At 44.2% G+C, this 25,335-nt stretch overlaps 1 protein-coding gene and 1 pseudogene across 6 annotated transcripts in view; one reads left to right on the top strand and one right to left on the bottom strand.

Moving 5' to 3' along the window:
• AUTS2 (activator of transcription and developmental regulator AUTS2) overlaps positions 1-25,335 on the bottom strand; it is a 1,133,525-nt gene that overhangs the window by 425,303 nt on the left and 682,887 nt on the right. The window lies entirely within an intron of this gene.
• On the top strand, positions 23,295-23,384 carry LOC131501755 (U6 spliceosomal RNA; annotated as a pseudogene).

Raw genomic sequence — 25,335 nt, 5'->3', positions numbered from 1 at the left:
GTCAGGGCCCACTACTTGGAGGGAGCAGAATCCTAGGACTAACTACAGTGGCGTGAGGAGGGGAATGGGGCTGGCCTCAGAACTGGGCAGGAGAGCATGTGCACTAAGGCAAACCCTGAGGACACCTAAGGAGTCTGGCTTCCAGCAGAGCAGGACCCATTCTCTATTGAGACTTCAGGAAAGGGCTCGGAGGCACATACAACGGAAGTCATTGCCATGAGATGGAAAAGAACACATGCTCAATATAAGAACGCATGAATGCAAAAACTCAGCTTCCCTGAAGTGTGGCATTTTCAAAGCCCACACATCATAACAACTCTGAATTCTGAGACGCCTAAACAGGAAGCCCCTGAGGTTCCATCTGTCTCCCTGGCTAGAAGGACAGCTGAGGAACCATGCTGCTGTCTGGAAGAGGGCTGGCAGAAATCACAGGAACCCTGGCCCGGGAGCTAAGAATGTGCAGTCATTCCTCCCCCCACCCCCCTGTCTAATTCACAGCCCTGACAAAAGCTGTTGGCTTGTTACCAGGTCTGTCTCTGTACATAACTAGAAATGAACCACCAGAAAGAGTTGGCTCACTTCTTAATTTTGTTTTTATGCTTAAATTAAAAAAAAAATCATAGGATTCATCATCACATGGTATTAAAGAAATTTAGTATTTCCTTTGTTCCACATGACACTTTACTAACAAAATTAAGAAGGGAAGATTGTTAGATGGATGTGAGAGTCAACAGTAGAAGGAGAGATACAAAAGTAGAGAAGATGAGCTGAGATCATAATTCCTAGTCTGACTGGGCTCAGAAACCCCGGGAGCTCCAGAATGTTGACCTATAAGGCATTCTGGCATTCAAGGTCCTCCCAGTGCACTCAGAATCTGCCCTTCCCAGGCACGTTACTAGCCTTCTTCTCTGCAATATTCTCTTCCAGTGACTTTATTTAGATTATGCAGTCATGTCTGCAGACGTGAGTCATATTCCTAGTGCTGTACTTCAGCTACTTAACTTCTCCAGACTCTACATTTCTCTTTATTTATATCAATCCTACTCTTTAAGATTCTACCCACCACAGCTCAAATGATGTGCAAAAGGATTTGACAAAATCCAATACCTTATCATGATAAAAACACATGGAAAACTATCAATAGATAGGAAGTTACAAAACATTGTACCAGAAGTTCTAACCAGAGCAATTAGGGAAGGAAAAAAAAAAAAAAAAAAAGAAAGGCACCTATCTCTATTCACAGATGAAATGATTCTATATGCAGAAAATCTCAAAGCTAATAAAATGAACTCAGCCAAGTTGCATGGTACAAGACCAACACATAAAAATTGGTTGTGTTTCTATATACCAGTAATGCATGATTCAAAAAGGAAATTCAGAAAACCATCCCATTTACAGTAGCATCCAAGAGGATAAAATACCTATTTAGCCAAAGAGGTGACAGACTTGTACACTGAAAACTACAAAACAAACATTGCTAAAAGAAATTAAAGACCTAAATAAAGGGAAAGACACCCTTGTTCATCGATTGGAAGACTTCATATTGTTATGATGTCAACACTACCCAAAGTGATCTACAGATTCAAAGCAATCTCTATCAAAATTTCATTGGAATTTGTATCCTAAAATGGAGCTTCTCTCCATCATCATGGTACTGAGACACAAATATGAGGCCAGGGGAGTTCAGCAGCTGGGAGCAGGGGTCCATGAGCTGATTGTGGTGGTTAGGGTACACTTCCACTATTTAGAAGGGCCTAAAAGGAGCCACTCATGCCTCCACTAAGGCTACTTTAGGCGGAAAAGATATCATCACAGTTATCCTACATATGCCTACGTGAATGGGAGTAGAAATAAAATGAAAATTGGGGCGCCTGGGTGGCGCAGTCGGTTAGGCGTCCGACTTCAGTCAGGTCACGATCTCGCGGTCCGTGAGTTCGAGCCCCGCGTCAGGCTCTGGGCTGATGGCTCGGAGCCTGGAGCCTGTTTCTGATTCTGTGTCTCCCTCTCTCTCTGCCCCTCCCCCGTTCATGCTCTGTCTCTCTCTGTCCCAAAAATAAATAAAAAATGTTGAAAAAAAAAATTTAAAAAAAAAATAAAAAAAAAAATAAAAAAAAAATGAAAATTATATGATAAACGTTATATGCCAAATGCAGGTCAGAAGACAAAATACTACAAAACAGAAATTAAGGAGGGGATGGTGAATAAAGGAGATTCTCAAAGGAAGATGGCTCAGTCTAACATCTTCACTGGATTTTGAAGGACATAGGGGAATGCCCAGAATATCCAAATGCATGAATTTCAGGGTGCTGAACTAGCTGTGCATTTTACTCAGAAAGAAAACTCTCAAATGAAAAATCAAGATTGCAAAAAAAATTCTGAGAAAATGTCACAAGTTACCTTCTGCCATCCCCTAAAAACCCAGACCCTCCCTCCATGTTAGAAGTACTATTCCCAAAGCAATTTTCTTTGGGAGAACCAACCTTTACAATGCCGAACCTGAAGAATGTTCTCCATTTCCCCTTTGACCACAACCGGCTCCCCAAACTGCATGCAGAAGGCCAACAGGTAGAGCAGCTCCTGATGTTATTCTAGAAGCCAGTGCTCTCTAGACATATTGAGCAAAGTAGACCTTTCAGAGGCTGGGGAGACACAGAGAGGAGACACAGAGGGGAGCCTTTCAGAGGCTGGGGAGCCCCTCAGAGGAGGGGCTACAAACACAAAGGCCTCCGTTTGGAAACCCATGAATGTCCCTATTATCCTAAAAACTAAGCATGGAGCCATGCATTTCATGCTCACTGCCACCTGAGATTATGGTTTTATAGTTATTACCACGCACTTTGATGATCAGATTGTTTAAAGGCCTCAACAAGCATGCTAATGTGACCTGAGGACTTAATGTGTCTTCGCTGCTGCCACCTGAGTGAGAACACTTGTTTACTTTATGCCAAGGGTTCAGATTTATGCCCAGGGTATCCAACTTGGTTCAGAAAACACCATCTGGGGTAAAACGGATCTGATCTCTTAGAAGTGACCAGAGGCCCTACGTTCAAGTAAATAAGAGATACTGCATGAAGCAGAGACCTGGGTCTCTAGCCTCTTCTAACCAGTTCAAGGTAAAATCAAGAAAGGGACACGGCCAACCATAGCTGTCCACGGCCTGTGTGAGTCAGAGCTAACTCGGAAGTTAGGTGTCGGAGAATGGAATTACATTAAGCAAGTGCTGACAGAAAGATCCAGAGGAGTTTCCATGGTGGCGCTCTGTACACATATGTGCATGCACGTATGTGTGTAAAGGGGCACTCACAGAGTAAGGAAAAACCAAACGCTGGTGGGGCAGAGATTAGGTGGCTAAGGCAGCTGAAGGGGAGTTGCGGAACAATCCTGGTGCCCTGGGAGAAGCGGAGAGGGCCAATCAGGCCTTCAGGACACAGGCTGGACGTGAGTAAAAAGCACAGAAAAAGGCCCAGGGGAGAGCAGAGCAGCAATCAGATCCCTTTGGAGATGGGTGGAGAGGCAATCATGAAGCCTTGGGAGGACAGATCAGCAGTCCCTGGGGAGCCTCCTAGAAAGGGCCCCTTCAGGCATAAAGGAGTCCATTCTGGGGCCGTGATTGCCTCTCCAGGCTCAGCCTGCTGTGCTGACCTTGAGGCTGGCCCCCACCCACAGGGCAGAAAGCAGAGAGAGAAGCTGAAGACTTGGTCACTAAATGAATCAAACACAAAATGTGTGCAAAACGAGCAGTTAGAGTTTTTAGTCACAATGGAGATGCTCTAGAGCTGAGGCCCAGGGCGAGGGTAGATGCAGGCAGACGGCTGGGGCTAATGAGCTCAGAGGTGGGACGCCTTCCTCCCCCTGACAGGATGCACTCCTTCAGCAGCCTGACAAGGCTTTGCCATCTTGTGTCCTTTCTCAGGTGGGTCTGATGGTTCCAGGAACTGGTCTACGGGCACTGTGCAAGGTCAAACAGCAACTCCCTTGCAGAGCTGGGACTAATGTCCAGGGCTCTGCCCCCTAAATCTAATTGTTTAGAATCTAATTAGGCTTGGGGCATGGTGACCAAGTTCTACACTAAGCATTCAACCGCTCTAAAATATTTTCTCCTCTACCTTCTGAATAACTCTCTGTAAGAAGACGTGGTGGTTCAGCTTTGCCTTTGTCACTTGAGTCAGGAGAACAGCGAATAGAGCAAGGCCCGTATCTCAGACACACCGGCAAGGGAGAGGAGGAGAAAGCCCAAGACACGGCCACCACCCTTTCTCAGAAGTCCTGTGGTTAAGGGTGGTGGGGGCTCAGACTGTGTACTTTTGCCCAAGGGAAAAGCATTTTAAGTAAGTCCTCATATAGGAAGCCAGTATACAAAATAGATACAGGTGAAGCTGTTCTGGGTGAGTAGCAGTGCGGTGGGGGGGGGGGGGGGGGGAAGGGGGGGGGAGACCATCACATATCGTGCCCCTATCTCCCTCTCCTCACCACCTGCTCTGTCAGCCTCTGAGCACTAGATGAGGGTCAAATCCTGCAGCAGGAGAAGAGACAGTGGCCCTGGACGCATCTCTCCCACGCTGTGTGTTTTCCTCTTTGGGTCTCCTTGTCCTCATGGGTAAAATGAGAGGCTAAACAGGGCTTGGGTGGGTCTTAGGGTCCTTTCGACTCTAAAATCATCAACTTCTCGACAAGCAAGGACAGAGGAGAGAATGAATGCAAGTTTTCACTCAACACAACAGGAAGAAAACTATGGAACAATAACATACAAGGCAACTGGGTCATTTCAGTCCCTTCTCACGGCAAGGCGCCATTTTCCAGCTTTTCAATGAGACCTTCTCACTTCCTACCATCTCCAGAGACCATCAGCATTATGACCATCTCTAGTGGTCCTGCTGACCAGTTCCAGTGCCGGAGTGTGACCTTCTTCTGTCTTTTACTAAAACGCAAACTTCCCGGTTCCATAAGCAGGATCAGGGAGGCCCTTCCTTTTTTCCCAATAAAGACAGAACTATTTTCAGTGACGGCTACGTTAGATGTTTGTTCTCCTATACTGATCTGGCCAGCATATTTTTATAGTGCTGACTGAAAACATTCATAAAACCCCACACCCTCCTCTGCCCAGAGTCAACACCACTGTCTGGGCTACACTGGATTCCATTCAGACGCCAATACTTGATGTCCTTTTTCAAAACGTTGTGGCCGGTTTTCAAACTGCTCAACGCCCACCCTCATCACCATTCTCAGACTGGTCATAACCTTGGCCGCCAAGGCCTCTCCCCTTGGTCACCAGCCAAAGGCAGGTACCAGCAAGTAGCAACGCTTTCATTCAGTGTGGGGCAGAAGGCCTGCCTTGATTCCTGTCTCCCCATGGCACACAGCGTAACCGTGCTATGTCCCCACTTTGCCTTACCTTTTCTCCCCTGGGTTTTGACTTGGCAATGGTGGCAGAGGGGTAGACTCTGCTTTCATTTTATTGAATCGCCTGTATTTGATTGGGAAATGGGTTGTGGTAACTCTGTCAACAGGACATGTTCAATTACACCGTGCAACCACTTTTCTTCAGAAGGCACTAGCATCTGGTCTAAGCAGTTAAATAAGCACAGCCACGTGGTATTACAGCTAATGAAATTAAATGTGGTACAAACATACACATGGCACACAGAATTCACATTTACATCTTTAACAGGATCTTCCTTGTTGATACAGAAGATATGTGGGTTGCCAGATCAGGATTGTGGTATGGCTGGCTGGCTGTACTGCTTTCCAAACAACAAAGTGATTATTCACTTCACATCCAGGTCAAGCAGAGAATTTCATCTTTGGAACCCCAACAGTTCCCTTTTCAACCTGCCTGCATACCCCCTGCCCTTCAGTACTCATTTTCCCCTCTCGGCGGCCTGTTTCCCCAGTCTGCCCTGGGGTCACCCAAAGCTCTGGCTGTATTACCTCGCCGTGCTCCAGATTTCTCGTTATCCTCATCTTTGACCCCTTTAAACCTCCCAATTCTGCTTTCTGGTGTGATGAGGCTTAAATTAGACCACAAGTGTAAAGACTCGGCACAGAATAGACACCCCATGAACATTAGTTCTTTCCAACATCTCTTTCCTTTCCACTTATTTTGCCTGTCCCAGGTTCTGCACTGGGCTGTGGACAGACTCACCTGCCAAGTTAGGTCTGCTCGTTTCGGAGCCAGTGCCAAGTGGAGAGTCAATCTGTCTCGGCACATATGTGGAGGCACCTGTTGTTTGTCCCCTCATCCTTTCAATTTTCTTGGTGAAACGGTACCCCGACTTTCCTTTGGAAACATCCTTGCTCCAACTTTCCATTTCTGTGGGATCAACTCCAACTCCAGTTGCAGAGTGGGCGCTAATTGGTTTAAGCTGGGGAGGGGAGAGGGTGATGCTGCTGGGAGGCACCCATGCGGGATCTGTATGTGGAATCAAATCAAAGGAAAGCGCTACACGTAAAGTACTTCGACTGGAAGGGTGAATACAACCGGGGTTTGGAGCCATCGTCTGAGTTCTAGGCAAAGTGGAATCAGGGTTCAGCAGCTGCTGCCCCTGTACTATCTCCCATGATGCTTACTGATGCGAGGTACCCTACCGGGGTGCCCCTGGTATCAGCATCTACCTGTGCCTGCTATATCCTCTGAGCACCTCTGAGTGCCTCAGACTGTCTAAATGTTCAGGCCAGGTCGATGTCCATAGCGTATGTCTCGCCTGGGGATGGAACAGTCTATCCGCACGGACTCATCCGATACCCACTCACCCCTGCTTAAGTATTGGTAGCTTCGTGGTTCCCACCTGCACTGTGATACAACCCGCACTTAATGTGCCTGGAAGCTCCAAGTCTGGAATTTCAGAAATATTAACCATGGCTAACACTTACTGTGCCCCCAGCATGCGAACGACACCATCCTAAGTGTTTTTTATACGCACCCCCAATTAGTCCTTTGGACGATCCCAGGAATCATATTCTATTATACCCTTTCCGGGGATGAGGAAGCAGATGCACTAAGAGGGCACATAACTTAGCTACCATCTTCTAACAAGTACGTGGCGGCCGTGGGCTTCAAAGGCAGCCAGTCGGACTCGGGAGCTATACCCCCGAACCACTGTGGCCCACTGCCACTCTCATTACGATGCCTCCGTTTCTTTTGTTTGGCTCTCGTAAAAAAATGTAGGACACTTGTCACTTGCTTCTCATTTATCTTAAATACACACTCACCACTAGAGAAGTCCAAAACATTGAAGCGGCAACAAATCATTTGACTTCCAGGTAGGCATGCAAATTAGCATCACTGAAGCGATCTTTCTGTGACTGCTTTCTGCCTGGGTGTAAGGCTAACTCGACAGGTAAGTGGTTGCCTTTTCTTGGTGCTCCACCTAAAGAAAGCTGGGACTTCAGCATCCAGGAGCTCCAGAACACAGGGGATAAAATCCACCGGCTTTGTAGAAAGATTATCAAAGCACACCATAGCGGCCCTTTTGGATAGCGCAGATTAGCCTAATCCTTCCACCTCACCCACTGAAATGCCATTCCCCATACATGTGGAACATGTTACAGTTGGCCAATTCGAAATACTTTCCCGTCTGTTCATTTTGTCAAGTATTTGGTAAGTCTCTCCCACAGGAATACACACTATAATGCATGTAAAAAATTATCCCTACAAAGAATTTTCGGTTTTCCTTAAAAGATAAAAAAAGGTCCAAGCTCAAGCTTTTCCACGCCAAGGGCAATTTTGCTGGTCCGATAAATCTTGTAAATCCAAAATGTTAAAACAAGACAATCAAATTAGATCTAAAGATTAAATCAGTCTCCAAGTAATCCTGGAATTTATTACAGTTGTTGAATGTCCCTGCTAATTTGGGGATTAAAATGCTCAACACAAAATTCATTTTTTCCCTAATTGGACTGACCAAGTTTTCCAGGGTTCATGGGAACATTTCATTTTCATAAAGAGCATCGGAAACAAATAACTTCATTATGGAGATGCTTCATAAACTATAGGGCAATGTTCTTGGGGAACAAATACATCATATTACATTATCTTGAGCATAAACTCTTTTTGTGACACAGTTGTACATTTACTGGATATGTTTCAGGAAACAGTGTTTCACTTCAGACATGTCCCAACTGCTTGGATATTTATTTGGCCACATACATTTTTTTCTACTTTATAAATTACTCAAACTTGGAAGTGCCTGATTTAGTCGCTGTGGTTAGAAATTGTTTGTTTGGTGTCTGACAGAACACCCAAAGGTGCTCCAAACTACTAAATCAATTTAGTGGCTTGTAATCAGAATGTAAAAACACACTGAAACAGATTAAAAGAGATCAGAGTGCCTACACCTCCTAACTCTCTAGTCACAAGTATTAAAACAACACATTTATAATTGTGTTTAAGTGAAGCCAACAAGATTGTTACATTTATGGAAAAAGAAATGATCGGGAAAAAAAGGACCTAACACAAAGCTACTGTACTAGGCAAATACGTGGAATCTTGGTAATGGGATTTTGGAAGACTTTATATTCAAGGAGGCACTGTCACTTAGTTGTGGCACACAATTGTGGACCTGTGTCCCCGCTGCACCATCCTGGCCTTTGCCTAGCTGGGGCAGCCTCTTCATTCCTCACTTTTATCACCTTTTAAGATAGGCAGGGAATAATACTGCCTATCTTATAAAGTTGTGAAGATAAAACAAAATACATATAAAGTACCTAGACTGGTATGTAACCATTCCTACGGTAAATGCCATCATGTTGTTAAAATACAGTAGCAAGCATCCAGCTTAAGACAGCCACTGGAAGGTGTTTACTGCTTGTCTTTACTAAGCTGGTGTCATGTTGGTTTCTGGAGTACCTGTCATCCCATCCCTGGAGAAGGACGGGATGGAGGACAGACCCTGGCCCCAGTGCACTGATTCTTCCTCCCCTACCCATCCCAGTGGGATCATCAACCCACAGCCCCTGGACGCTCTGGATAAGAGATTTCGAGATGGCCCCTCCACATCCAACACTAGCATTTCCAGGGGACTCTGGAGCCTCCGTGCCGCCAGCCTTGGTCCACATTCACCACGTCTTCTTCCTCTTTCCTTCCAAGGCCCAGTCCCTCTGCCCAAACTACCACTTTGCAATCCTGGCAGCTGTCTCCTGTTGAATTTATATGCTAGACTACTTACTTACTCCTTGAGGATAGGGACTGTTTGTCTATAATTTTATTCCCTAGTATTATACAGCACACAGTAGGCGTTCAACAAATATTTGCTAAATAAGTAAGTAAGCTCTCTGGATCTCAGTTCAAATAAGCTGTCCCTAATCATCTCCATAAATGCCATGATCCGAAATAAAGACAGATGTAACACGTGTTGGGAGGTCTGGCTGTTGTATACATCCCACGATGGATAGCCAACTTCACTCTCAGACAATAGCTCTAACACAGATGTGAAGGTGGTCTGCACAGTTACAGCCAGGTTTTACGAACCATCGATGTGCTTCCTTCTGCACACAAATGGAAGGGTCCAAAGACCATACCGGGGCTGAATGAAGAATGCTCTTTTCTGACACCAGTGCCTTCCTGAGGACGATGCCATAACGACCTCTGCGGCTTAATTTCTAGTTTGGACTGAGGCTTGCTGAAACAGAACTACCAACAGGACAAAGTTTCTAGCTGGCTGCATGTAGTTGTGGAGGAAAACAAAAAAGAAACTTCCTGCATTTCAAACTGTGTCAAGTCTCTAATTCACCTAAAGCGATATGGAGGTTGAATAATTAATAAAAGATTAAAATGCTTAGGGACGTGGTAGAAAAAGCATAGCTAAGCAAGTCTTAATGAGCAAGTTTAGGATAATTTGGTCTAAGGATTGAACAAGAGAGAGTTATCTTTTACTCATCGGTTCCTTTACCACTCACTTATTCTTTCATCCGGCTTCCACAGTAAAAGAAAAGCTCCTTCAGGGAAATTTTCAAGGACCAGTTACTTGGGCCAGACGGAAGGATGAGATGAAGGCATTACAATGTAATTTATTAAGATTGTATGCCTAGTGTTTTCTAGAGCTTCCTTCCAAAGCCATCATTCAATAGACATTTGCTGCTAAGGTGCTAAGAGTTCTGGGCCCTGGGAAAGCCAAGAAGAACGAACAAAGACAGAGCAAACACACCTTCTGAGCTTGGCACAGACCCGACTTTGTTTTCACTAAAATCTCCACAACAGTGAACACAGGAGGGACTTAGCAACTGCTACTTGCTCCCTGTCTCACCACAATAAATTCTGCCTACTAATGCGCTTGAAACTGTTTATTTTTTAAAAACGCCACCGGGTCAGCTGGGTTGAGAAACTCTAAGGAAAGAACGAGGGTCAAGCGCTATTAAAACTTCTGTTCTGCACCCTCACCTGCCTCCTTTCATTAACACAGAAGTGCCGATCTGAAATACGATCATTATCTTTGGTGGCTATCCTTGGCAGCATCCCCCAAGTCACAAATTCCTCGGCTTATTTGAGTAACACAGAACCTAAAGATTAAAGCTGTCTTGTGTTCAGGAGACATCAGGAAGGAGGTCACTTGGGCCTCAATACTCCTCTCAGTAGTAACTTGATGCATCATAAGTTTTTTTGCACTTTATTATATCCTACCAGGTTCTATTTATTTAAATCCCAGAATCTTTTGCCGACATGGCAAGGCAGAAGCAGAAATGTTTTGTGAAACTTAAATGAACCTGTAAGTGGACACTTGGTCCATAAATCTTTAAAATGCTAGGTTATGCCTCGGAAACCACTTTTACAAGCCCCTTCCATCCTGCTTGAAAAGAGACAGTACATAAAACATCCACTTTCTGTCCGCATTTTCACGCGGAATAAACACCAAGTCCAAATCAAACACCAGGTATCTAGATGCAGCGGTTTTGCTGAGCGGATGAGGGCGGTAAAATGTTTTCATGAGAAGGGGGGCTGCGTCCTACTTCTCTAAGAACACTCCCTGGCAAAACTGCACTACCTGCTGACGTTCCCACCCCTCCCCTGCCCCCTCTACAACAAGCAGCCCTCCCACCCCCATCATCCTTCTCCCCTGGTCCTTAACTGTCTCCACACTGAGAATGCGAAATAGCACTCACGGTCCAAACGCGCTCTCCATCAACGACATGGGGGTGACCTGAAAACGCCTTCCCACTCTGAATTCATCCAACATGAAATGGTGGCTTTAGGACAAAGGCCCGTGCTTTCAGGTTCTTAGGTCGTCATCAAGGGATGACTGTATTCAGTGCTTCATCCTGAGCCTCAGTCTTCCTGTGGAGCCAGTGGCTCCTGTTCATTTTCCCTGTACACTCTTCATCGCACCTCTGCTCGGACGCATGTCTTTGCTCCTTACACTGGTCTCTGCAGTGTCCTCCTAACTGGCCTCCAGCCCTCCTCGCCCCCCCCCCCCCTCTTTTCTGTCCTTCTGTCCTGTGTTCTACCTGTGAATTAATCATTTTCTTTTTCTGTCCCCCTCAACCTTGGTAACCTCCCACACATTACACTATATGATTGAGTTCACCTGATGGTTCTCTCCAGCATTAAAATCTCTCTGTGACATGAATAATAGATTTATAAATCATACAGGAGCCAGGGAGCATCCAGTAACCCTTGAAAGAGTTTAAAAATACTGCAGTGGTAAGAACAGTAATTCAACCACCACATCCTCCCTTCCACCATTGGTGTTTCTAAAGAAGCAGGAAGTCATGACTGCTACATTTCAGAAGTCTCAGATTCACCTTTATTATCAAGTAATCATGGTTCAACCCTGACAATTCTGAAGCCAAATTAGCCTTTTGGAATCTATACTGATTTGATTCAGTAAAATTTTGTTGAGCACCCCCTATATGTCTACACTGTGCTCAGCAATGGGGATTTACCAATAAATAAGACAGACTCAGCCCTCCCCTAGAACCACCAGACAGTAATGACCTTGAAGGCAAGGGCCACGTCTTGGGTCTTGGGTACCTTTCGCTCAGGCAATGCACCAGCCTGAGAGAACTTTGAGTAAGTAAGCCCTCAGTGTTCCAGGCTTGTACCCACTAATAATGCTCAGGAATATTTTCTGGAAATAGTAGGACCAACTGGGCGGGAGCTAGAACCTCCACCTGAGTTCGAATCCTGAATCTCTCATTACCTAAATGTGTGACCTCAGGCAAAGTACTTAAGTTTCCTCTGTTTCAGTTTCTCAAATCTCAATGGAAAAATCAGTAATAATGGATTCTTCTGGGGAGTAAATGAGCTAATGCATGAAGTCTTTAAAGGTGGCAGCTAACATGTCACAGTTGCTCAAAATATTAGCTATTATTTTCAATGCAATGTTTCTATAATATTGTTAGAAAATGTTTTTTCACCATTTAAAGAAACATCTCTTTCCCATGGCAAATGATGAATTCATTAAGACACAATCTGCATCACAAGGTTACAACCTTGCCCTGCAGTGACAAGTAACATGAAAAAGGAATATACAAATGCTCTTGCACACACGTACGTACACACACACACACACACACACACAAAAGTATGATTTGCACAAAACCAAAAACAAAACAAAAAAAACCCCACAAAAAAACCCAAAACAAAAACCCAAACCCTTCAGTAAGGCTTTTTTTGTTTTTTTTGTTTTTTAAGAAGATAAACAAGGATGAAAGCCATGCCCAGCGGCAACCATTTCCAGTATGACCTGGTAAGTTTTCAGCTTCAAACCGGTCAGATCAAGTGCCCCCCAGTAGTGTTACGTGGGGATCTGTCATTCACACATCAAATCCCCTTCCACTGGCCTCTTCTCACATAGAACATGCTTCCAGACGCAGAAACATCACTGTTTTCTTGCCTGGAGTGCTGAGGGTCAGGGGTGGGGAAGAGCGTGTGAGACACGGGGAGGTGGGGGCTCAGGGCACCAGTAAGTGTGCTTTCTTGTGTCCACAACAGACTTGCGTTACAAACTATCACAATTTTTCCAGGGACCCAATTTCAGTCTTGTACTAAATTTGGCAAGGTTCTGAGTTCATCATCAGTCTTGTACTCGATTTTGAGTTTATCAAAGATGGTCTCCTTAGGATCAAAACACCCATGTCAAGAATGTGGACCTGGTCCTTTGAGCACTGGCTGGAAGAAGTGTACAGAGGGTGGCCTCACACAGGCTAGGTGGGGCCCGAAGGAAGCCTGTTGATGCCCTGTGGAGACCCCCTACTCATCTGTCCAATCCATTTTCCTCTTTTAATAAGCTTCAAGTGCAAATGGGGATCAAGGCATAGACTATTCTGCAATGAATTCGGTAGGATATATCGAGAGCTAACTTTTAATTAATTGACCACTTATCACCAAAGCAATTCTTCTGACATTATGCCTTACTATACTACTGATTTTGCTTTATTTTACACTATATTTATTCAGCATTTACTGAGTTCTAACTTTGTTCATAGTATCAGCTATTCTTCCAGCTCTACCCCTGAACTACAGATTGGCTATGGAACCTTCAGTCAAAAGTTCACAGGGAATAGAAGAGTGCAACAGGGGACCATCTGCACAGGCAATGACATGATCGGATGTGCACAGCGTTAGGAAGAATGTTTGCAATGAAATAAAGATGAGGGGCACTTTGGAGGCCAGAACAATAATCGAAGCTGGAGGTAAAAGGACCCTTAACCATAACTGTGGCATTAAGAATGAAAAGTCCAGGGGTTCACCTTGGGTGGCTCAGTCGATTAAGCGTCTGACTTCAGCTCAGGTCATGATCTTGTAGTTCATGGGTCCAAGCCCCACATCGGGCTCTGTGCTGACAGCTCGGAGCCTGGAGCCTGGAGCCTGTTGCGGATTCTGTGTCTCCCTCTTTCTCTGCCCCTCCGCTGGTCTCTCTCTTTCTCTCTCTCTCTCTCTCTCAAAAATAAACATTAAATTTTTTTTTTTAAAGAATGAAACATCCAGACCCAAGAACCCAGGGGGCTGGAGTATGGGGCATGGCTTGTTGACTGACTGGTTAAGAGGGTAAGAGAGAGAGAAGGTGAAACATATCATGTCTCAACCCTGGGAGGCTGCCAGGCTGAGTCGGGGTAGGAGAAACCTGCTTTGGGAGAAAGGAATGAAGATTTCTATTTGAGAAAGGCATCCAGCAGGTGGCTGATGATGTGGCTTTGAGGCTCCAGAGGGAGGCCAGGGACAGAAAGGATAAAGATGGAAAGTGAGGGCATGGCAGTCGGAGAAAAGAAAGCAAAGTGAGAAGCAGTTAGCTAGGAATGAAGCAAAGCACTTGTCATGTGTCTGCTAATTTTATCCTCACAACCCTCTGAAGTCAGTATGAGAAAACACACTCAGAAAAACCCAGTAACTTGACTCAAGTTTCCAGAGCTAAATAAGTGGTGGAGCCACGCCAGGATCTGAGGCAGGTCGATCTGACTCTCCCAGCCGTGCCAGCAAGTAACATTCTCTACTGACACAGGGTTCACAGATATCTAAGGAGGAAGAGGGCAGGACCTGATGAAGGTAGTGAGAAGGCTCAAAAGGGCAGGCAGAGTCAGGAGAGCCATGGGTGACACAGCTCGAGGACGAGCAGGGCACCACCCAGGCAGAATGCTGCCCCCATCACCAGACCTTGATCAGAAACCCACTGGTGGGTGCTAAGCAACAGTTTTCTTAGCACAACAGGATACAGTTCCTCCTTCGGAGGTTATGAAGAAAGGATGACGGCAAGTACCAAATCCCTGGACTTTGAAAGAGAGGAGAGACCCAAGAGACCCAAGCGTTTTAGTTTTTTTAAGGACTGGAGAAAACTTGCTCAAGTTCATTAGCTGAGAGGAGGGATAAGACAAAGGGAAAGAAACGATGGATGTGACAAGGCCTTGGAGGAGACAGTGGGGTTGGCTGAAGAACATGGTTTTGACCTTGGGAATGAAAAAAAAAATGCATTCTGCTCTGACAGCAGAGGGTACGATGCAAACATGAATAATGATTCTGACAAAAACTGTTAAATGCAGAAGACAGAAGTCAAGGATGATCTTACTGGGCAGCCTTGGTGTTCTTGGTAGGGCTACCCATGGATAATGAGGTGCAGGCAGAGTCTGGACTAGAGGGTTTCAGATGAGAGGGAAAAGTCTGGAGCAACCACTCCAGACACTGAGAAGGAGTGACTACTTGGCCCCGGAGTCCAGCCAGAGCGGGACATTTGCATCCAATACAACTGGTGTAGAAAGCTGATTTTCTCCAGCAACGTAACCCATGCCCGCATCAGTCTGGACTGAGAAGAAAGTACAGGCAAGAGCATCCACATGCACACACATGCCACGGATGAAACGAGCCATCTGTGAAACGAGGCTGAGTTTTCTTTCCACCAGCCTTGTGTCCGGGTGGGTATCGTTCCTCTCCAGAGAAGGGTATGTAGGACAGGGATCAAATGCCAGTGTGCAAAATGGGAGTTGTGCAGTGTCATTTGGAGCTTTTATGAGCATGCAACAGTCTATCAACACGTAAATAAAGACACATCTGCTCCGAGTGCAGGCATGAGAAAACATGGAAAGGGAGGAAGCCGGCAGGAAAGGGGAGAAGTCGGGTTCCCTCCTGTCCTTAGGAGCTGAGGGGCTCCACCCTAATGACAGCACTGTGCGTTTACCATTTTAACAAGAGGAAGGACAAGGAAATGTCCTCCTGCTTAAACAGAAAGCAGGGTCTACCAACGTGAGCCTGAGGCCTGCCATCATCTTTCTGAACCAGATAATGGACGCCCCCACAAAGGAAGAGGTGCAGCGTCCAAGTGTTCACACACGGCTGATGAATTCCGTGGAAGCTCTGCAAAGGGCCTCAGCCCGCCGCTGGGTGGCTGTGCTCCAGGCTCACATGCCCTGGTTCACGAGGCTGGTAGAAATTCTCTGCAATTTAAGGCCTCTGCTGTGACATTACCTATAAGGCTCCTTTTCCATGAATGTTACATCCAACAGGAGGAACCAGCAGGCCCCGCGGCTGATTGATGCTCTAAGTACTAACCGGCTGTCTCAGCAGTGAGAGCATCGACCACAGCCTAACTACTGTGAGTTCATCCATTTGCTTACTATCAGGAATCTTCTAGGTATTTGGAAAGGCACGAGTGCCACTTTCAGCATCCTCTCCGGGTGAAATAATCACTGAAAAAATTAAGATCAATGACTGAATGGCCAGTGCCACTTGCTATATTCATGGGGTGGTGGGAGGCATGTTTACTGAAACTAGGGGGCTTGGGTTCAGGATCCTAAAGAACATTTCTGCTTTTCTTAGAAGCAGCCTGAAGGTGACTCCAAGTACATAAAGTCCATTAATCAATGTCTTTAACCTAATAGTAAAGCTTAATAACACACCTTTGGTGGTTTCAGAGCACTTGTGAAAACACGACTTCTTCTCATCCTTAGCAACTGGTGACATGTGTGGGGAGGGTAGGACAAGTCCTAGACTCTTCATTTTATTGATGAGGAAACAGTCTATCCCTGCTTACTGTCGCCAAGCTAGCCTTGACTACTCTTAGAACCGGTGGCAGCTAGAAGTGGGGGCGGTATCCTTACGTTTTAAGACACCTGACTATAATTTCATGTGAGTGTCTGTAAGGAAACTTCTTATATTACGCCTGAATATGTTGCCCTGCAATCACTCTCAAGCGGTCTTGTTTCTTTTTTTTTTTTTTTTCCCCTCTGAAACGACAAAGTAGAAATGTAATTCTCTTACACAGGAGAGCTCTTTAGACGTTCTTTTAGCTCCAAATCAATCATACCCACAACGGCAGCAATCTGATGCTCTTTGGGAATTTTCTGATACATGAGAGTGTATGTCAAAATCTATTTCATTCTAGTCCTGTACTGCCCATGCTGTTAGCCACATGTGGCTACTGGAACCCAAATCCATCAAAATTAAATAAGATTTAAAAATTCAGGAACTGGTCACACTAGCCACATTCAGCCACATGTTACTTGTGGCTACCCTGTTAGTGTGGAGCATTTTCATCATTACAGAAGGTTCTGTTGGACAGCACTGTTCCAGGCCCTCAAATTGCCTTTGTCTGAACTCTGACCTACACACTGGTCTCACCGTAGGGCCATCCTTTGCTGTCACCTACTTTCGGTACCACCTTTTCAAAGACACTATTTTTATCTCATTAAAACAAAAAATTGTGAGTACTGGTGGAGAAAAAAAAAAAAAAAGGATTCCTCCCCACATTCTGCCAGCTTAGAAATACTTAATTGGCTTATGGGTTGGCTGATAGGGTTTAATATTCTCCTCTCTTCAAATCTAAACTCAGCTGGAGGCCAAATCACTGCCTATATTAAATACACAAAAACTCTATTATTAAAATGGAAGTAATAGTTCTTTTATTTTGAAAATACACAGAAGATGGACTTCATTTCTTTACTTTTACCTTCTGGGGAGGCTGGGTACGGGGAAGGAAGGAGAAACAACCCTCATTACTGGGACTGGGAGACTCTTCAACACTCTCCCACTGACCCTGACTAGGCTTTGCTTCAGCATTTTACCCAGTTACTTTTTAAACTTATACAACTTGAAAACGTGGACATCAGTACTGATGACGTAGATGCCAAAATTAGAAAATACTAAGGCACAAAGGGACCCAACCGTGAGACAATCTAATCCAAACGCCCCATTTGATAGGTGAAGAGAGGCTCAGAAGATGTCAGCCATGTTGGCCTAGAATCTGGTCTCCAGCCCCCCCCCCACCCCCCCCCCCCCCCAGTTCAGGGCCCTCCGACCCCCTGCACTGCTTACCCATCAGCACTGAAACATCAATTTCACTTTCAACAGTGTGTTTACGTCCCACCCTCCCATGCAGCCACGCCTTCCTTTAACGACACCCAATCCTCCGAATTCAGGTAAGCTGTCGTGCATACTTCCAAAGTAGTCAGGTATCTCCAAAGTAAAGTTACCATAAGTCACAGACAGAAAGTAAGATTTGATGAAATATACGGGCTTGCTTACTCTGATTCTCTTTTTTCAAAGATTCCTGATAAGCCCTAGAACACATTCAGGGTCCATTTTCAAAGCATTTGTATCACACTGGGGTCAGCCACAGCAGCACCAAAAAAGGGGGAAGCATTAAAAATGTTCTCTGGTTGGGGTGCCTGGGTGGCTCAGTGGTTGAGCGTCCTACTTCAGCTCAGGTCATGATCTCACCCTCCGTGAGTTCGAGCCCCGCGTCGGGCTCTGTGCTGACAGCTCAGAGCCTGGAGCCTGCTTCGGATTCTGTGTCTCCCTCTCTCTCTGCCCCTCCCCTACTCATGCTCTGTCTCTCTCTGTCTCAAAAATAAATAAAAACATTAAAAAATGTTTAAAAAAAAATGTTCTCTGGTTGTTGAATCACCGTATTGTACACCTGAAACTAATGTAACACCCTATGGTAGCTGTACTGGAATTAAAACTTTAAAAGTTAAGTGAAACGTAAACAAATGTTCTCCGGCAATAAGGAGTAGGAGATCCCTGGGAAACAAGAACGGAGAATGGAGACATGGGATTGAGAATAAAGTGAAAGATGAGGAAGCCGTGTCAAACAGTGACAACCAACACCTGAGCACTGACCGTGACCCAGACGGTGGTCGTAGGTCTTCCCCGCATTACCTCAGTACGTCCTCATGCCTGCGACTCAGGTGATCTTGGCTGTCCCCGTGGTACAGATGAGGACAAGAGGACCAACAGGCTTTGTGTCCCATCCTCAGCCACTAAACCACAACCTAAAGTTTAGAAAAGCTGCTGGACTGAAGCACAACATCTAGAAACAGCACACACAGCTCACAACAGGCCTTTGGAGAGGGAGAACTATGGGAACAACTTTTTGAATTTACATATTCTTAACTGGTAAGACTCAGTGAACTTCAGTTTTCAACAAAAGTCAAGAGAGCCGAAGTAGGAAGAGCCTGTCATCTTATTTTAAAAGGTGCTTTATCTTATTTGTGTAACGGTTTGAAACTTTTATTGCAATAAAAAGCACCTTGGCATGACAAGAATTCTAAAGGAAAAACAAAATTATCTCCTGTAGGTTGTATCAGGAGCCAATGCAGCCAAAGAAAGCTGTGTTTGGTGTTTTATTTCCCTCTGATGTTCCTGAAACTGGTCTTCTGAACAGGCTGAGGACCAGGGGAGAACTCAGAGGGGCGTAGAGGTCTTGTGGTCCACTCGGACCACTCTGCAGTCTCCCGCCTGGGCTAGGCCTACTTACTGAGGGGTGAAGAATCCATTCCTTCGGTCCCCCTTCTCCTTTCATACTCCCCCCGCCCTTTGCCCCACACTTGAAGTAAGCTTCCAATCCCCGTTACGCTTCGTCTCTCCGCCCAGGAGCAAAGGCTTTACAGCATCCACGTGCAAAGATCTTGCCCTATAAATAAAGATGCAGTTTGTTTTCATCTCCTTTTCCTACATTTCAATAGGCTATTTAACCAGTTAGTAAAGCACCATAGGCAGATAACGTTTCCTTCCACTCACTGCAACAGAAAGAGAGCCACTATTCTGGTCAAGATTTAAGTGACAATTTTGATCCCATCTTGGAGTGTCTAGATCCTTAAGTAAAAATATATGAACTTCATTTGCCTTAGAGCTTTAATTCCTCTGTCACTTAACCTCTCCCCTCTCAGGTCTGTGGGCAAAGAGTGGAGAGAGGCAACAGGCTGCAAACAGGAGCCAAGTTTCTGAATCACTAAGGAACTGATATGCCATTTATGAAATGGGACTGAGTTGAAAGGACAATGGTTTCTTTTCCTGTTGATGCACCTGCTTTAATAAGTTTTACTGTAATCATAACCCTTCACACTCTCCTCCTTTAAGGACGATGTAAAAACAGTAGCAACCTTTTAGACGTAAATCATGGGTTCCAACCAGCTACCGTGCGACAGGATAAAGACTTCCTCCTGTGTTCTTTACAGTACCTGCAACTCCTCTAAATGATCTGAGCCTTGAGCAGTACATTGAATATTTGAACAATAATCAGACATCTGGTGCAAAGAGGATGATATTAGAGACATAAGGTACAGCATAGGCAAATAAGGCAGATGTGGGGGCAGCTGGGTGGTTCAGTCGGTTAAGTGTCTGACTCCGGTCATCATCTCAGGGTTTGTCAGACTGAGCCTGGTATCGAGCTCGGTGCCAATTGCGTGCAGCCTGCTTGGGATTCTCTCTCTTTCCCTCTCTCTGTGCCCCTCCCCCACTTCTGCTCGCTTGCATGCTCTCTTAAAATAAATAGACTTTTTTTTTTTTTTTTTTTTACAAAAAAGGCAGGTTTCTATTTGAGTCACTTTTTCTGAGAAAGGGCTTTTCTGAGGCTAGAGGTAGATGAAAGCAGTATAAAACTGTAAGACAAGAAATAAATTCCTTTTACTCCTACAGACAAGAACCTACCCCCCTAGTTCTAAACTGAGGGTTCTCAACCGCTTTGTACTCGCAGGCCTCCAGACGTTCTAAAGAAGGCCCAATACTTACGATGTAATTACTACTCCGGAACAGCCATGCGTCTTCACGGGGCCTATAAAAAGCAGTGGTAATTAACTCACGGCTCACCAGGTGTGTCTTTCTAAACACAAGCCTTTGTGAACGGGAGTCGCTCAGTGCGCTCCTTCTCCAGACCCAAGAGGCACTGTCCCTAACTAGTAAACAAAGACTTGGCATTACGCTGTGTCTCTCACGTCTGGTGTCCGCCAACTGAGAGATCACTGTGTGCGCCATCTACTGAGATCATTGTTTTAAACATATAGACAGATATGTCAGGGCCTGAGAAGGGAGAAAGATACACTGGTGCCTCTGTAAACCGGTTGAGAACCACTACTGTAAAGAACAGGTAATATTTATGGAGCAATTAATATGTGTTAGGCAGTATGCTAAACAGTCTGCATGTTTTGACTAATTTAAGGCTGCAGTGGTGACAATATTTAAAATCACAGCTCAATACTTAAAAGCAACCCATGGGCTAGTTCTAAGGAGAACTTTAGTCATGTTTTTAAATAACTGCTTTATTATCTAAAAATAAGCCTTTCCCACCTAATCTCCATCTGAGAAATGGACAAGACAGGAGTAACGGTGATCATTTGGCTCTTAAAATACTCTAAACTCTACTACTGGTGTCCTTGAGGCTGGGTATTTCCTTTCTAGATTCCTAGTACATCCCCAGAAATGCCGAGGGCAGAGAATTAATATGAACAAAATGGGAGTATGTCCTGCGGAACACTTTTTAAAACTCTTGGGGCTCAGGGTGCCTGGGTGGCTCAGTCGGTTAGGCTCGTCAGGATCTCACGGTTCTTGGGTTTGAGCCCCGTGTCAGGCTCAAGGCTGACAGCTTGGAGCCTGGAGCCTGCTTTGGATTCTGTGTCTCCCTCTCTCTCTCTCTCCCTGTCCCATTTACGCTCTTTCTCTCTCTCTCAAAAATAAATGAACATTAAAATAATAAACCTCTTGGGGCTCACGTGAAATTCCCTCATCTCTTCACTCTTCCTTCAGAATGGAGAATGCCTGGTTGTTGCCCCATATCTGATAACCAGGAGTTTAGTCTAGCACAAGCCTTACTTCAAAGTCTAAGTCAACTAAAGCTTGGCAAGATCATCATGAGAGATACTTGAGCTAAGTTTCAATCACTGTTGATAAATATTTATTGAGCTATATACAAATAAATGTTTCGGCCCTTTTAAAAGGAAATTATTTGGGGGGGGCACCTGGGTGCCAGTTAGTCAGTTACGCATCTGACTCTTGATTTCAGCTTAGGTCTTGATCTCACGGTCAGGAGTTCAAGCCCCATGTCGGGCTCTGCATTGGGTGTGAAGCCTACTCATTCATAAATACATAAATGAATGAATAAATAAATAAATACATAAACAAACAAACAAATAAAATGTTTTAAATAGGAATTATACACTAGGGACAAAGATCAAACTACATACTGGCACACTGTGAAAATACAAACATCTCACCTGTTGGGTCAATTATGGACTCCCTCCTTGATGGGTATATGATTTTCAGCCTGAGGGTTATGGGCAACAAAACGCAAAGTATTTATACTGTTCAAGTACTGGCTTTATATTTATTTTTTAAAAATTTTTAATGTTTATTTTTGAGAGAGAGAGAGAGAGAGAGCGAGCACGAGCAGGGGAGGGACAGAGAGAGAGAGGAAGACACAGAATCTGAAGCAGGATCCAGGCTCTGAGCTGTCAGCACAGAGCCCGACGCGGGGCTCGAACTCACAAACTGTCAGATCGTGACCTGAGCCGAAGTCAGACACCTAACCGACTGAGCCACCCAGGCACCCCTGTACTGACTTTATATTTAATACCTCGCTTAAAACTCCCCAAAATTCTATGCCAAAGTAAAAGAATTATTTTTAGCAGCATACAGACAGAAAAGACTAAACTATTTATTCAACAGGTTACTTTGCTTACTTATCCAGGGGACTTTCTGTCATTAACTCGATGACTCTTTGAGGTTATGTTCAAAGGTAAATATTTTTTTTTAAAAGATAGAAACTCCTTCCCTAAAAATACATCTGGGCAAAGGTCATAGCCTATATTTTATGGCACTTCAATCATGTTACAGCACTTGTGCAGACGCAAAACTGCTTTTAGAAATCCATTTTTTTAACTTAAAAACTGAAGTATAGTCAACATATACTGTATTATTCTCAGGTATACAGATAGACATTTGACAGTTATATGCATTATGAAATAAATGCTCACCGTAATAAGTAGAGTTACCATCTGTCACCATACAAAATTATTACAATATTATGGACTATATTCCTTATGCCATACCTTACACCCCCAGGTCTTATTTATTTTATAACTTGGAATTTATACCTCCTAATTCCCTTTACTTATTTTACTCATCCCCTGCCCATCCCCTCTAGCAGCCCCAGTTTATTCTCTGTATTTATTATGAGTCAGCTTCTGTCTTGTTTATATATTTGTTTTGTTTTTTAAACATTCCACATACAAATGAAATCATATATATCTTTCTCTGTCTTATTTCACTTAGCATTACTCCCTGTAGGTCCATCCATGTTGTTGCAAATGGCAAGATTTCATTCTTTTTGATGGCTGAGTGATATTCCATTGTATATATACACCACATCTTCTAACACATTCATCAGTGGATGGACCCTTGGGCTGCTTCCATATCTTGGCTGTTACAAATACTGCTACGAGGAACATGGGGTGCATATATCTTTTTGAATTCGTGTATTTATTTTCTTCTGATAAATGCCCATAAGTGAATTGGTGGATGGTAAGAGAGTTCTATTTTTAAGTTTTTTGAGGAACCCAATCTTGATCACTGCAGGGCAGTGCCTGTAGAGGAAGGAGTGCAGGTAAGTTATCTAGAGGAAAACTGAAATGATACAGAGATTAGGATGGCCCCTGCTCAAGGATGACAAATTTGTGAAGCGGTCCATATTATTTTTGTTTGTTTTTAATCCCTGATTTTTAATTACTTTGTGTGTGTATGTGTGTATTCTATTCAAAACCTGCATTAAAAGAAAAATCCTGTTTCATAGGCTTTATCAAAGTAAACCTTAAAAAAAAGAGAGAGAGAGAGAGAGAGAGAGAGAGAGATATCTAGAGGTGTTCTGCCGGGTCATTCTGAACTCCGCGATCTTGGTCAAGTCACTTAGCTTCTCTGTGCCTCAGTTTCCCCATCAGTGAAACATGGATGATACCTTGCAAGGCTGTGGTGAGGTTTAGAGATACTGTATGTAAAGCTCAGCGCATACGTCTGGAGCCTAAGGAAGCCTCTGGCAAATACAGAAGCTGTTAATTTTTAACGACTGCCTTGCACAGGGGTTGTTCCGGGCCCCTTAGGAGGGCAACATGCTATTTGAGATCTTTCATTTTTATAACAAAGTGTCAGGTTTCCTAACCCCGCTCCTAAAGTCAGATGCTACCGGAGAGCTTTCTGATCACCTATGGGCATAGCTGCACTTCAGGTGCTCAGCACTGATGCTCAGCAAGGTTTTCAAACTGATTCATGTACCAGAACACCTGGAAATCATGAGCTCGTCTGGGCTAATAATGGTTATGGAACACCATTAAATCCTGATATGTTTAATTTTGTGATGTGAAACAGGACAATTTGACTCATAAAATACATGACTATGTTACATATTTAAAAACAAATAAAAGATGGCGTCCTCCTCAGAACGAGGTGTTGAGCTAAATCTTATCCATGGTTAATAGTCTGTCTATTCATATTTGTTACCTGATCACACGATAAGGCAAAGCTCACCAAATATATGCACTAGAAAAACCTATATCTAAGGTAGTTTTACTCACTTGGTTCTATTCCCCATTTTTAAAAAAAAATTTTTTTTTTTTTTGGTGGAAAAAAGAGCATCATTTGATTACAGACAGTGAAATGGCTCAGTGTAGCTCGCAGGAAAGCTGTTTTGGCGGAGGTAAGTTGGAGAACCACCGGTCTCGGGACCATGCAGATATTTCCAAGTTCTGTCTCCCAGCCAATCAAACCTCCATAGACTTAAAGAGTTGGTGCCCAGCTCCTCTCAGAAATGCCAGCAAAGAGCCACAATTTAATCTTGTGCCTTGAGTTTATACTCAACAGAATGGTGAACACAAATCATTTCTCCCTCCTTCCCTCCCTCCCTCTCTCTTGTATGAACCCTACTCAAAGCTCTGAACATGACACTGTCCTCTGTTGTTTCAAGTCCTTGTTTATAGTTTCTTTTCAACATTTAGTGACAAGGAAAGCACTTCCTATTCTGATGAACTTTGATGGTTCATCTCAATAAATAATAAAATAAAAACTGCAAAGGGAAAAAATGACTAATTTCCAGTTTTTGTACAGGCTGCAGGAAACTTGGCTGAGTTTTATGCCCATTTGTTTTTTTTTGGGGGGGGGGTGTCCTAGGTTGTCTGGTATAATTGTCTTCTCTCTCCCAAATTCTTTATTACTTGGCTAGTCCTCTTTTCTTTTACTGGATTTAAACCTTATATGTAAATGTTTTATTAGAAATGACCTAAAATCTGAGAATTTAGACTCAATTTATACATATTTTCTAAGGCCTTTATGTCCATAGAATTGAAGAGCAGCTTGAAAAGATGGACAATTAAAAACTCGCTCAAGGCCAAAATGAACAAATCAGGAGACTATAGATGCTGGCGAGGATGTGGAGAAATGGGAACCCTCTCGCACTGTTGGTGGGAATGCAAACTGGTGCAGCTGCTCTGGAAAACAGTGTGGAGGTTCCTCAAAAATTAAAAATAGACCTACCCTATGACCCAGCAGTAGCACTGCTAGGAATTTACCCAAGGGATACAGGAGTCCTGATGCATAGGGGCACTCGTACCCCAATGTTTATAGCAGCACTCTCAACAATAGCCGAATTGTGGAAAGAG

The sequence above is a fragment of the Neofelis nebulosa genome, chromosome 18, assembly GCF_028018385.1.
Source record: "Neofelis nebulosa isolate mNeoNeb1 chromosome 18, mNeoNeb1.pri, whole genome shotgun sequence".
NCBI classification, from domain to species: domain Eukaryota; kingdom Metazoa; phylum Chordata; class Mammalia; order Carnivora; family Felidae; genus Neofelis; species Neofelis nebulosa.
This window is presented reverse-complemented; position numbering and strand designations above follow the sequence as displayed.